The 13351-nt window shown below is 49.6% G+C and overlaps 1 pseudogene; it reads left to right on the top strand.

Moving 5' to 3' along the window:
• The first annotated feature begins 8941 nt into the window (after positions 1-8941).
• LOC119295228 lies at positions 8942-11784 on the top strand (annotated as a pseudogene).
• Positions 11785-13351: the final 1567 nt, after the last annotated feature.

The raw sequence follows: 13351 nt of genomic DNA, 5'->3' as shown, positions 1-13351 counted from the left end.
TTTCTGGCGGCAGAGAGGAGGCGGCGGCCGGGCGCGAGGCTCGCCGGCGGCGAGGCGGACGCGCGTGGGCGCGCGGGGCGCGGAGGGGCGCGGTCGGGCCGGGCAACCGCGGCGGCGGCGGCGGCTGGGCCCGCGGGGGCCGGGAGCGGGCCTCGGCTGGCCGGCGCGGGCGCGGGGAGGAGAGAGGAGGCCGGCGCGCCACTTGGCGGCACGGGATTGGGCGTGGGGCGGCGGCGGATGAGGTGGCGGCCTCTGATTGGCTCGGACGACGTGGCCGGCGGACATGTCCGACGCGGATGGACATGTCCGGCGGCGCGGCGGAGAAGGGGCTAGGGTTCATCTGCGCGAAAATTCCGGGAGGGACACATATTTATAGGTAGAGGGAGGTAGGAGAGTCCAAATGAGGAGCGATTTTCGGCCACGCGATCGTGATCGAACGACCGAGAGCATGGAGGGGAGTTAGATGGGTTTTGGGCCAATTTGGAAGGGGTGTTGGGCTGCAAAGAGAAGGGGCTTTCACGGTTACCCGGTTAACCGTTGGAGTATCAAACGACCCCCAAATGGCACGAAACTTGACAGGCGGTCTACCGATGGTAAACCAAGGCCGCTTGGCAAGACTCGGTCCATTCCGAGAACGTTTAACACCCGCACATGAAAAGAGAGAAGAGGGGGACGCCAGAGAGCATAGGAGCGCCGGATTGCAAAACGGACAACGGGGAAAATGCTCGGATGCATGAGACGAACACATATGCAAAATGAAATGCACATGATGACATGATAAAATGCAAAATGCAAGCACAAGACATGGCAACGACGGCGAATAACTGGCAGACACCTGGCTCATCGGATCCGGGGCGTTACACAAGGCCACAAGCAGCCTTGGAAGTGGATGGCGGAGAAGATATTGAGAAAAAAGAAGAAGAGATTAGCATGACCCAAAAAAACCAGAGGGGCTAGCCTTCGATCATAGTAGCCCAGGTCTGCAAGTCCGCCTTATCACTTTGCTTCGTAGCTCTGTGGCCCCATAGATGGATCAAACTAGCAGCTTAGAATCTGATATAAGGCGCAATCTAGCATTTTCCATTGAAGGTGTGATCATTCCTAGCATGCCATAGAGTGACGGCAGAGGCCGCAAAAGCGATGTTCCATTTTCGCTTGAAGTGAAGTTGGTCAGCCGCCTTGCAGACAAAATGTTGGATATCCGGAGAGTCGCATGCGAGAGGAGCCAGCAGCAGTCTATCCCAAATGGCATTAACTGACCGGCAACGGAGCGCGAGATGATCGACCGTTTCTAAGGCCGGACAAAGATCACAACCAGCAGATGGAGCCACAGCTGACCAGCCTTTCCTAACCATGAGCTCTCGAGTGTTCTGACGACCCCAAAAGAGAAGCCAGAGAAAACCCCTGTGCTTGAGTGGTATGATCGGGTCCCAGAACCAAGACCCAAAATCCCACAGCACACCTCTGAAGGTAAGCAGGTGATAAAAATGACATGTGCTTAGCTTGCTGCCAACGAAGAGAGGCACACGAGTGTCCAAGCACGAACTATCAGAGTCCACATCCGCGATGAGCCTTGTGGCTTGGGATAGGGTAACCTTGCCCCGAGCTAATGGTGGTTTGGGAGTCAGAAACCTTCAGGCACATCACCAGGCGATGATATGCAAGTTTGTGGCAAATATACTTTAGTCCTCGGATATACCCTGCTCCCGCTGGTTTGCCTCACAGTACTGCAAGGATCCTCTCCCCCTTCACCTTGTTCTTTCCCTGCCAAAAGAAAGCTCGAAGCAGGCCGTCTAGTTTAGCGAGAGACTCATTGGGCCAAGTAAAGCAAGACATGAAATAAGTAGGTATGCCTACCAGCACTGAGTTGATCAACATCAGCCTTCCCCCCAGGAGAGAAAAGAAGCCATCCAACCAGACAAGCGATGATCGACCTTGTGGATGACTGGGAGTAGCATGCCATGTTTGATCTTGTGAACGGACAGTGGCAACCCTAGGTATGTACAGGGAAAGGAGGACACCGGGCAGCCAAGTAGGGAGGCAATCTCAGAAGCAACATCCACGTCCACACAAATAGGTACGAAGGTGCTTTTGTGGAATTTGATGTTAAGCCCTGAGAAATCAGAAAAAGCAGACAAAATGCCCTTGATCACGTTGGCCTGCTGCACATCCCCACAGAAGATGACTGGTGTATCATCTACATATTGTAAGACCGAGAAGGAGTTGATGATGTTTGGTCCGAGGGGGTGCACGAGGTTGCCATTCTAGAAGTGCAGGTGACAAAGCCTCTGAAGAACATCAACCACAAGCAAGAAGAGATACGAGGATAGCGAATCCCCCTGCCTAAACCCTCGCTTAGCCAGAATAGGATCGCCCAACTCCCCGTTGATTAGCACTCTAGATCGGCCTGTAGATAGGAGTGCATGAATCCACTGCACCCATTTTGAGGGAAAGCCCCTGACTTCCAAGACCAGGCAAAGGCAGGTCCAACTGACAGAGTCGAAAGCTTTTTGAAAGTCCAACTTAAGTGCAACAACCGTCAGCCTCCTTTTATGAGCAGTTTGGATCATCTGAGTAGCAAACGCGAAGTTCTCAACAATCGAGCACCCTCGCAAGAACCCGGACTGCAAGGAGTGGACAAGATCAGGGACCCATATTCTGCAGCCTGTCCATCAAGACCTGGGAGGCCAACTTAGGTGCGCTATGCACCAGAGAGATTGGCCTGTAATCCCGCAACTCCAGTGGTGTATCCTTTTTAGGCAGTAGTGTGATATTTGTTGTATTTATGCCATCCAAGGTCAGCCTGTTGTTGTGGAAGTCCGTGAAGAACTTGAGAAGGTCATGTTTAAGCAGGAGCTTAAAGGCCTTATAAAACTCATTTGTGAAACCATCCGGTCCCGGACTTCTATTGTTTGGTGACTTGTCGATGGCCTGCACAATCTCAGCCCAGGAGAAGCTATTGACAAGCTCAGATAGGTCAATAGGATCATATAAAGCATTGATCTGGACTATTGGCATAGAGGGAGCAGGCTGACCCAAAATATCCGCAAAATATCGAGTTGCCAAACTAAGCTTCTGACAGTTCTGGTAGTATTGCACTTCATCATGAGTGAGAACTTTGACCTTGTTACGCCTGTAATGACAATTGGTAGACACATGAAAGAACTGGTAGTTCTCATCCCCGGAGACACACCATCGTAACTTGGCATGTCGGCGTCACATAGCAGATTGCCACAAGATGAGCTGCTCAGCCTTGGCAGAGGCAAAATCATGAAGCACCACCTCTAGCATAGTCAGGTGTCTCCTTTCTTCAACAGCCTGCAGGAAGCTCACCACATGCTTGTTATTTTTAGAAGCATTTTGAGGCTGGACTTGTGCCGGCACCATTGCCGTAGGGAAGCTCTGGTCCTCCTCATCTTGAAGCTAATGAGCGAAGCCGAAGACCGGAAAGCCCTGGTGCCCCGAGTCCAGCAGTCCTGGATTATGTCTCTGGAATCCTGCATCTCGAGCCAATGGTTCTCCATTCTAAAAAACTTGCTTCTGGGCGTATTAACACATAACTGCAATAACATAGGTGTGTGATCGAAAGTGACGGCAGGCACACAAGTGGCAGAAGACTGTGCAAAGTTCACATTCCAGGATGCATTTACCAGAACACGGTCAAGTCTAGCAAGAGTGGGGGAGGACCTCTTGTTAGACCAAGTAAACAACCTATTATCTATCTGAATATTATCTATCCCGTGCTCCCTAATCCAAGCGTTGAACATCTCCATATGGTTCCAATTAATGCGGCCATAAGATTTCTCATTTGCGAAACGATACATGTTGAAATCCCCCAAGACAATCCATGGAGTGTCCGTATCTGTGGGAACATTGTTGACAACTTCAAAGAAAGCAAGCCTCTCATCATCCAAACAAGGTGCATATACAGTAGTGAGCAGGAAGGAGTTGTTAGTTGAGGTCGAACACATCTTCAGAGCAACATGGGTATTGGTCTGCGTCCACCACTTGGCCATGAACACAGTTGGGCCCCCAGGCAACAAGAATTCCCCCGGCGGCACCCACAGAGGGAGTGACAGCATGGTCTTTGAAGGAAGCAGGGAGGAACGAGCGTAACTTGAAGGGAGAGATGCTAGGCAGCTTAGTTTCCTGCAAGCATACAATGCTGGGGCAACAAGAGGTTATAGCATCACGAACCAACGAACATTTATCATCATAACCAAGACCGCGTACATTCCAGTTTTGAATCTTCATGGTGGAACAAAGAGCATACAACCGAGATGATAATGCAGACACATGCTAGAAACAGAGCAGGCTAAAGTTGACATATAGGTTGACTGAAACACCTGGTAGCAGGCACGATACAGACTCTGAAAGAAGCAAAGAAAACCTGATACAAGGGCAAACACGCAACGCGCGAAGCCAGTGACAACTAACCAAGCAGAGCTAACAGACTGACAAGGACCGACTAGCCGAACCTTCCTGGTAGCGCCCATTACAAGAACAAACTTAAACATACTAACCCAGAGGCATGCAGCAGCAGACACCAGAGGGCTAATCATAGAGATTGTTGAGGACACGCACAGATGATGCAGACGAGCTGCTAGCAGCGGGAGAGCCTGCTGAACCGGAAGAGGTCGTGGAGGAAGCACGGAGCCTGGCTTGATCGAGGATGGTTGTAGCATTAAGGTCGCAAATCTCCGCAATCTGCTTCAACTTGCTCCAAGTCAGAGGGGTCGGGGTCGACAGCAGAGGAAACTCTAAGAGCCTAGCTGCCGCCATCACCTTTTCCTTCTTGCGGTGCGACAAAGAGGAACTGGAGTGGCGAGAGGGGCCTCCGCCCGAGTCGGATTCAGACGCCGCCACCTTGCGCTTGGCCGCGCGCTCAATAGAGCCCAAGCGCACGCCCTCGTAGGCTCGCCTGACATGTTGACTGCACCGTGGGGATGGGTGGCCCCCTTCAAGGGTAGCAGAGGGCACGACCATCAGCCCTTCATCCGCACCAGGAACTCCAGATTTGGCAAGAGCCGCCGGCCAGGCTGCAGACACCAGATTCAGATCAAGGTCCTGGCGATCCAGGACGCGCCGGCCAGTAGCAGAACCCCTAGGGGGGTCGAGCAACTAGAGCATTGGCGGCAAGGTGAGCAAGTCACCACCGGCAGGTTCTTGCGACGGATCGTGGCAACTGCAGAAGATAGTGGCAACATGGGGAGGAAGCACGGCGCACGCGCCGTGCCTGAGATCAGTCACCGCTACCGGGGAGACCTGGCCATAGGCGAGGATACCAGGCTCAGGCCTGGGGATGCGGTTGGCAGGCCGTGAGGACATGGGCCGAGAGGTGAGGATCTGGTGGGCTTGGAGATGGGCTTGAGATGGAAAGTAAGCATCAGCGGGGAGGAGAAGGCCCTCTACGGAGGAGATGTGCGGGCCGAGTGCGGGCAGCAGGCTGGAAGGCACATTGGGCTTAGGCGGGTATTGCATTCCACAGATGGGAGCAAAGGCAGCGTGCGGGAGCAGAGGCTGCCATCAAGTAGCTTGGGCCAGACTTGAAAAGGTGAGACCGGCAGCTTTCCCGCGCCAGCGTCTTCAAGAGGTAGTTGAAGCAAGGGAAGTAGTCGTCCCCCGCCGCTAGTGGCCGCCCCGGGACGGACCCATAAATAGACAGGCGGTTGTTTAGCTTGAGCGTGAAGGAGAACCGCAGCTCCTCCGGATGGAAGGAGACCACTACCCGCGGCACACGCGGGTCAGCCGCGAGCAGAGATGAATGGAGGCAATGCCGGTCCTTATCCTCGTGGCCGATCTGCGCGACCGTGGGGAGGGAGAAAGTGGCATTCTTGATCAGCTTTGGCTTGATCGCAACCTTGAGCATGGCGAGGCAGTCGCCGACGGAAGCTATCTCTGGGTGCAGGAAGGCCCTGAACGCCCGGTCCTCCATGCCTTCGTCCCCCCCAGGCTGCCCAGGGAAGGCCTAGGGTGCGCATGCCCTTGGCGTGGCAGAGCAGGCTAGAGCGAACCGTTGGTGCCCTCGCCATCGTCCTGGCCGGCCGGCCGTGGCGGGGCTGTGGGGGCGCTAAGGGAACGGGCCACATCACAGATTTCATTGATGATGACGTCCGCATAGATGTCGTTGCCGTCGACGCGTTGAAAGGTGAGGTGGTGTGGGACGTGATGGAGGGCTTCCACTTTGACGAGCACAAAAATGCAGGAGAACTCACTGCCATGAAGGCAGGTGTGCTCCAGCCTGAACAGATTGGCGAAGCCCACAACGCTAGCCGCCAACTCCTCCTATTCCACAGCTCCAGCGGCATCTTCTCCAGCGAGATGCTCACCACATGGCGATAGGAGAAGGAGAAGGCGTTGTCTCCAGCGTTATGAGGCCGGACCCAGATCGTGCGGTTGCCTAGGCAGATAGTGCTAGCACGCAAGGCGGCAACCTGCTCAGACTCACGCTGGAAGACAACAAAAATGGTGCCCACGGAGCAGCCGACAATCTGAATGGCCGAAATGCCGAGGTGGTAGCGGAAGACATGCTTGAGCCAAGGCAAGAAAGCCAGGCGGGGAGGGGTGACGTCGACAAGGCAAACAAGGGAGTTTTGGTCCGCTACCATGGGGTAGTGGACATCCAAGGAAGTGGGGCGGCCATGCACGACGGGCTCCATGAGCGTGGTGGGCAGGGGCGCGAAGCTACTAGGATGGGGAGGGGGGGCGCAGATGCGAGCAGGAGAAGAGGAGGCAGGTGAGTGAGGACTGCTCAACCAGCATTGGTATTTAAGGTGACGAGGTTGCGCCTAGAAGGTGAGCGCCTGTAGCGAAGAGAGCATTAAAAGCTAACATGGCCAACCAGACGACAACACCAGCAAACAACCGGATCCCTACAATCCCGCCGGCAATGGTTATAGGAGAGACAACGGAAGCAACGCTTGTGCAGGTCTTTAGGCTTGCCATATCTAAAAAGCGGATTTGGTGCAGCTCGCGAGGTAGAGGGAGAAGAACGCCTGCCCATGGGAGAGAGCAAAGCGTCCTTGTAGGGGGTATAGCCATGCACAGACAAGGAGGCGGGCTGGGGGCACGAGAGGTCAGCCGAAGCATTGCAAGCAGATCCCGTACGATCTGAGCTGCGAGCGGCTGGCGATTGGCCAGGGGGCGATGGCTGCACCAGCATGGCGATAACACTAAAGGGGGGGGGGGAGGTTAGCAGGTACTCCCTCCGTCCGGAAATACTTGTCATCAAAATGAATAAAAGGGGATGTATCTAGATGTATTTTAGTTGTAAATATTTTTTTTTTATATTTTGATGACAAGTATTTTCGGACCGAGGGAGTAATTGATTACCCTCGAGCGTTGCGCTGCAAGGGACAGCACCGCCCTGCCAACCGTCCCAGGGCCCCCAAAAATCTAGGCATGCGAGGAGGAGACGAGTGATCGTGAACCGAGTCCGAAACAGACGGACCGTCCCAGGTCCAAGGACCGACGGCAGAAGGGAGTTGGCTATCCAGACACGACGACGCGCGCCAGAGCGCGCAGAACGGGCAGGTCGTAACATATCAAGACAGCCAGAAGAGGTCAAGCTTGGAAGAGACATGCTAACCACAATGATGCCCGGCCTCCATGAATCGCAGAGCACGATCTCCTTAGCGATGGACTCATGAGTTACCTGGAAGAGGAAAATGCCACGTTGGCACTGACGAACGCGGTAGCCGTTTGCAAAACCGCCGAACCAGCAGACCAGCAGAGAAACGAAAAACCTAGAAGAAAGCAGGATGCCTTCGTTGCGGACGACGGCGAGCACGCCGGCAGGCCGGCAAAGGCCAGCCACCAACTCAATGGTGCCGCAACCATACTTTGCCAACATGGCATTCTCAAAGCTACAGCCATCCATAACTCTTGCGGTGGACCGTACTAAAAGAACGTGGAAGCAAGAAGACAGGGACGGAACACTGGATGCATCAAAGATTGAGGCAGAAACGTGCAACAAGGAAGAGGTCGCTGCTCGGAGCTCACCAAAGAAGAAACCAAACCTGAAAGCCAGCGTAGCTTGGGTGGAGAAGAAATCATTGTTGGCACGCAGCGGAAACCTCTTACTGCACGGCGGAGCTCCGGAAGTAGGTGGCTGCCGTGCCCCGTAGAGGCACACGACAGGTGGGTGGACGCCAGCCCACGCGAGCGGCGGCGGGTGCGGTGGCTGCCGGTGCCGGAGAGGCAGCCGACAGGGAGCTCACGCCTACCAGCTCACGCTCACACTTCGTCTTCCGGGGTTTTGCTGACGACAAACGAACTTTGAGTAACTAAAATGCTAGATAAGTTTCAAAGGAGGTTAACTACTAAAGGTGTCTTTATCATGAAGTTTATGTATGTGGATCTTATGAATTCTGAACCTATTTTTCGGAGGAAAAAAATATCTAAAATATAAAAGGTTCTTGCAAGATCAAATTCTACTAAAGATCTGTGTGTGCTCCCTTGTTGTTGGCTCATGCCGGCGAGACCACATCGGAGCCTTCGGGTGCTCCGAGTGGGCTGGTCTGAGCCGAGGGCGGCACAAACGGCCGTTTTTCTTCTTCTGGCGCCCCGATTTTGTTCTTTCGATGGATTTTTCTCGTATTTCTTATGCACCGGATGAGGGCTGGGCTGGCTTATTACCCTCCAGCATTCGCCTCTTTCTCGTTTTTGCCAAAGGGAAGCAACGCGGTTCTACTACTGGAGACGCGCTAACTAGCCTAGACCGTGTTTTGGATCGTACACCTCGCAGTGTACACGGACATGCCGACGTCCACCCCAGAGGCAGACGGTGGAGGTCCTCACGCGCTACAGATCCCGCGTTTTCTTTTTTCAAAGAAAGAGAAAAGACTCGAGGGAGAGTCAAGTCAAGTCAACTGAATCCAGATCTGGTTGGGTTCATTTATATGCACCTTCGGCTAGCAGCGAAATCATTCATCTCACAAGCCTCAACCCCATTTCGCTGCCCCCTTCCCAGCATCTATAGCAGCATACCTCAAGTGTTCCATCTTCTCCAGGTCAGTGTTGTGCTTTGTACTATTAAGAACCTTGTTGTTTTTCAGATGATCGTAGCACAACCATGCTTATAGCTCAATTAAAACAAGATGTTATGGCTTTACACATGTTTTTCCTTTCTTAAAAACGGTAGATTTTATTTCCATTGTTTTGATAAATCCATGGCTTGCAGCAGCTCACATCCATCGCTTGTCATACCATCAGAAATGGCCACTTACGCTGGAGGAGGCAATACCGAGGAGAACAATCAGACTGTTCTAAGCACATTACCCAAGGAACTGCCGTTGGACTTCTTGAGGACTATCACAGATCAGTTCTCAGACCAGCGCATTCTTGGTACGGGTGCATTTGGAACGGTTTACACGGTATGTTCATGCCTTGACAACTTTTTGCATTCTCGGAATTTGTTGACAAAAATGACAATGTTTGCTGAAAAGGTATCTTTGAGGTTGAACAGGGAGTTATGCCAGATAGCCAAAGGATTGCCGTGAAGAAGCTTGCGGAGAGTGCACCGGTTGCACGCGACAAAGCATTTACCAATGAGGTTCAAAATATCATGGCTCTCCACCATAAGAATGTGGTAAAGTTGGTTGGGTACTGCCATGAAGGACAAAAGAAGGTTGTTCAAAACAATGGAAGATATATTGTTGCAGATGTTTATGAAAGCCTACTCTGCTACGAATATTTACCTATGGGAAGCCTTCAGAGGAACCTTTTTGGTATGTGATGATAAATTTCTATTTTAGTCTCATCTACTCCAGTACAAAAAATGTCTTATATTTTGATACGGACGGAGTAATATTTAGTTGTTTTACAATGTTTGGAGCATGGATTACCTTCTCATGTTCTGTTCCTTGAACTACTATCTTAGCTACTGAAATAACTCAATCCTTAACTTCAGACAAACCCATTAACATGGCTTGGGATGCACGCTTCAAAATAATTAAGGGGATCTGCGATGGTTTACTCTTTCTTCATAGGATTCCTATTATCCATATGGATTTGAAGCCTCAAAATATACTGTTGGACAATAACATGATACCGAAAATCGCGGATTTTGGACTTTCCAGGCTCTTTGGCCAAGAACAAACACGGGCAAACACACAGAATGTTGTGGGACGCTGACTAGAACTGTTCTAATATTTTGTTGTAAATTGCATTTTCACTTTCTAGCAATGCGTATTAAATTATCACTGCTAATTATGTGCAGCGGATACATAGCCCCAGAATACCTATACAGAGGTGAAATCTCAGCTCAGTCAGACATATATAGTTTAGGCCTATTAATCATCGAGACTACCACTGGCGAGAAGAATAACCCCAAACAGAATGAACCGTCAGCAAGGGAGTTTATTGAAAGAGTAAGAAAGAATACTACATGCTGATTTAATTGTTGAAATCAATAAGCTTATGTTAGAGTTTAACTTTATGTTGTCATCTAGGATAACAGTTTGAAATTCTTTACATAGGTACGTAGAAATTGGACAGAAGGACACATAGCGTCCAGATACTCAAAGTTGAATGCAAATGGCCTCCAGGAAGTAAAGGTATGCATTGAAATTGGTCTAGATTGTGTGCGCATTGATCGGAAGAGCAGACCCTCAATCGAGAGCATTGTTCGGAGGCTCGATGGACGCTGTGCAAGCAAAAGGGCAAACCAGGTATGAAAATTAAATATGGACTGGATCAGAGGCTCTGTATTGAGATCACTTTGTTTCATGCAAGTGAGAGGAGGAATTTCCAATCTTTTTCAGTAGTCTACTCTGGCCGCTTCTGAGAAACCTACCGCTTAAATTGTTCGCTTGCTGCCTATACACTAATGTTTCAAGTGGCAAAATTCCACAAAAGTCCATCTGTATATTTTGAAATCTGTGTAGTTATGATGTACCCTTCAAAATCCATATTGATTGATCAAATTAGATTATGGATGTGATCGAGGTGGATTGTAATAATCCGTTTGTCTAACTATAGCCTACCAATTTTATTCAATTTTTGCCGCTAGTTTCTCACAACAGATTTTTTTTAAAAGTAGGCTGACCCCCGGCCTTTGCATCAATCGATGCATGCAACCATATTATTAAATAAGAACGTAACAAAGTCTTAAGGTCCAAAAAGGCTCTGAGCAGTAGTTGAAAGAAAATAAGTCTGAAAATCACAACAGATAGTAAAATACATTCACCACAAGACAAAGAACCGGACAGTCTAAGTCTTAATATGCTGCGTAGTTTTTTTTTGTGAAGTTACCTGATTGCATGCAAACTATTTGCCTGGCATGGCCAGTTAAGTTGCATAAGGCTTTCAAAAGAATTGATTCTTCTCTCATTTGCAGCCCTAAAATGCTTGGACTAAGATACTGTGCCCCATCCTTTTCTAAAAGGAGGGAACATAATCGCATTTGCATACTTGGTTTCCTTTGCTTTTTGTTGACTATCCATAGTTTACTTATAGTGTAGATTTTCATTGTTATTATGTGTTTACCTTATTTACAAAATTGCTTTTAGCTTATGGCGCATTTAAGCTGGTGTTGCTAACATATACTCTACAAAGTTTCAGTTCTCCACTACTTCCATGCGAGCATAAACTGGGATCTTCATCGACGAAAGAAGGGCAACATGTAAAGAAAGAGCTTCCTCTGTTATTACTAGAATGAATTTATTTCAAAAATAATGTTGAGTGTCATCGTGGAACTTGTTAATTTATTATGGCAACTTCTATTCTAGTATCTCTTGTATCAAAGATTTTATACTCCAAATGCAGTGTTGTTGCTTCTGTTTAGTGCGGTTTGAAATAAGAATTTGAAATTTCTTGATGCAATGTTATTGTCTCTGTTCATTGTACCACCAATCCCTCATCATTGGTCCATCAGTGGCCACTGGTCAGAGATGAAGCTCATCATAGACGGGCTCCGAAAGTGACATCAGTATGAGTCTCTAAGAGCTAACCTAGGCAGTTAAACACTGACAAGGCTAGTCTTGACCGATCAGTGGTAAGTGCACCGTCCACCTCAAATTGACGATATGGCATCACGGACCGGCTGTTATAGGTGTCTAGTCAGTGATATTGAGTCATCACTGACCACCCTATTTAGTAGCCAGTCATTGGTGTATGTTCTAAATTTATGAGCAGCATCTTCCCATGTGGAGTGACGGTGCAGAAAACCATCAGATCCCTGCACAAGGTTCCTCGTGGAGCGGAGCGCACATAGAGGATCATGTTGGCGTACATGCGAGACAAGGGTTTACCCAGGTTCAGGCCCTCATAGTGAGGTAATACCCTACATCCTGCATGTATTTTATTGATGTGGCCTCGTATGAGGTGTACATGTTTTGGATCTGCTCAATGCCTCCTTGGGAGGCCCCTACCTCCCCTTATATAGGTGGATGAGGGGTAGGGTTACTTGGCTTGTTTCCAAAGTTTTATATGAATCATGTCTTACGGTACAAGTAATGGTATATCCTTCTAGAGGAGGCCCACCGTTAGAAGCGAGCGTCCCAAACAATAACCGCGCTCCGAGGCCAGCATGGCGGCCTTATTTCCCGGAGGTCGGGTACCCCTGGTGTATTGCAATGTAAGTAGACCCTGAGCGCATGTGGAGTTGGAGTCTTTTGTCTTCGAAAATGAGAACCTAGGCATGCTCCTGCTGTTTTGGCGACAGTCGCGGTCTGTCTGCATGAATTTGACCTTGGAAATACTTAGGTTCGCTAGGTGTGTGACCTCATAGGTACCCTAAGTGTACTGATCCGTCGATAGTTTGGCTGCATTAGGATTAATGCCAAACCAAATGCGTCGTCTTAGACTGCTCGGCAAGGTCTTGAGGGAGTCCTTTGAATGAAGAATGATCTTGTGTCGATCCCCCTGAAGATGTTGGAGGTGACATAGTCTGTCGGGCTTGTTGCTCCTAGGAGGAAGTCGAGGACAATAGTGCTTGGTGAGTTGGGTGTCTGACCTCCCCTCTTCTTTGTCATTGTAGACATCTGGCTTCAAAGTGAAGGAAATATGCCCTAGAGGCAATAATAAAGTTGTTATTTATATTTCCTTATATCATGATAAATGTTTATTATTCATGCTAGAATTGTATTAACCGGAAACTTAGTACATGTGTGAATAAATAAGACAAACTAAATGTCACTAGTATGCCTCTACTTGACTAGCTCATTGAATCAAAGATGGTTCAGTTTCCTAACCATAGACATGAGTTGTCATTTGATTAACGGGACCACATCATTAGAGAATGATGTGATTGACTTGACCCATTCCGTTAGCTTAGAATTTGATTGTTTAGTATATTGCTATTGCTTTCTTCATGACTTATACATGTTCCTATGACTATGAGATTATGCAA

The sequence above is a fragment of the Triticum dicoccoides genome, chromosome 4B (genome assembly GCF_002162155.2).
Source record: "Triticum dicoccoides isolate Atlit2015 ecotype Zavitan chromosome 4B, WEW_v2.0, whole genome shotgun sequence".
Classification (NCBI taxonomy): Eukaryota; Viridiplantae; Streptophyta; class Magnoliopsida; order Poales; family Poaceae; genus Triticum; species Triticum dicoccoides.
Note: the sequence above shows the minus strand (reverse complement) of the source record. Positions and strands in the feature narration are given on the sequence as shown.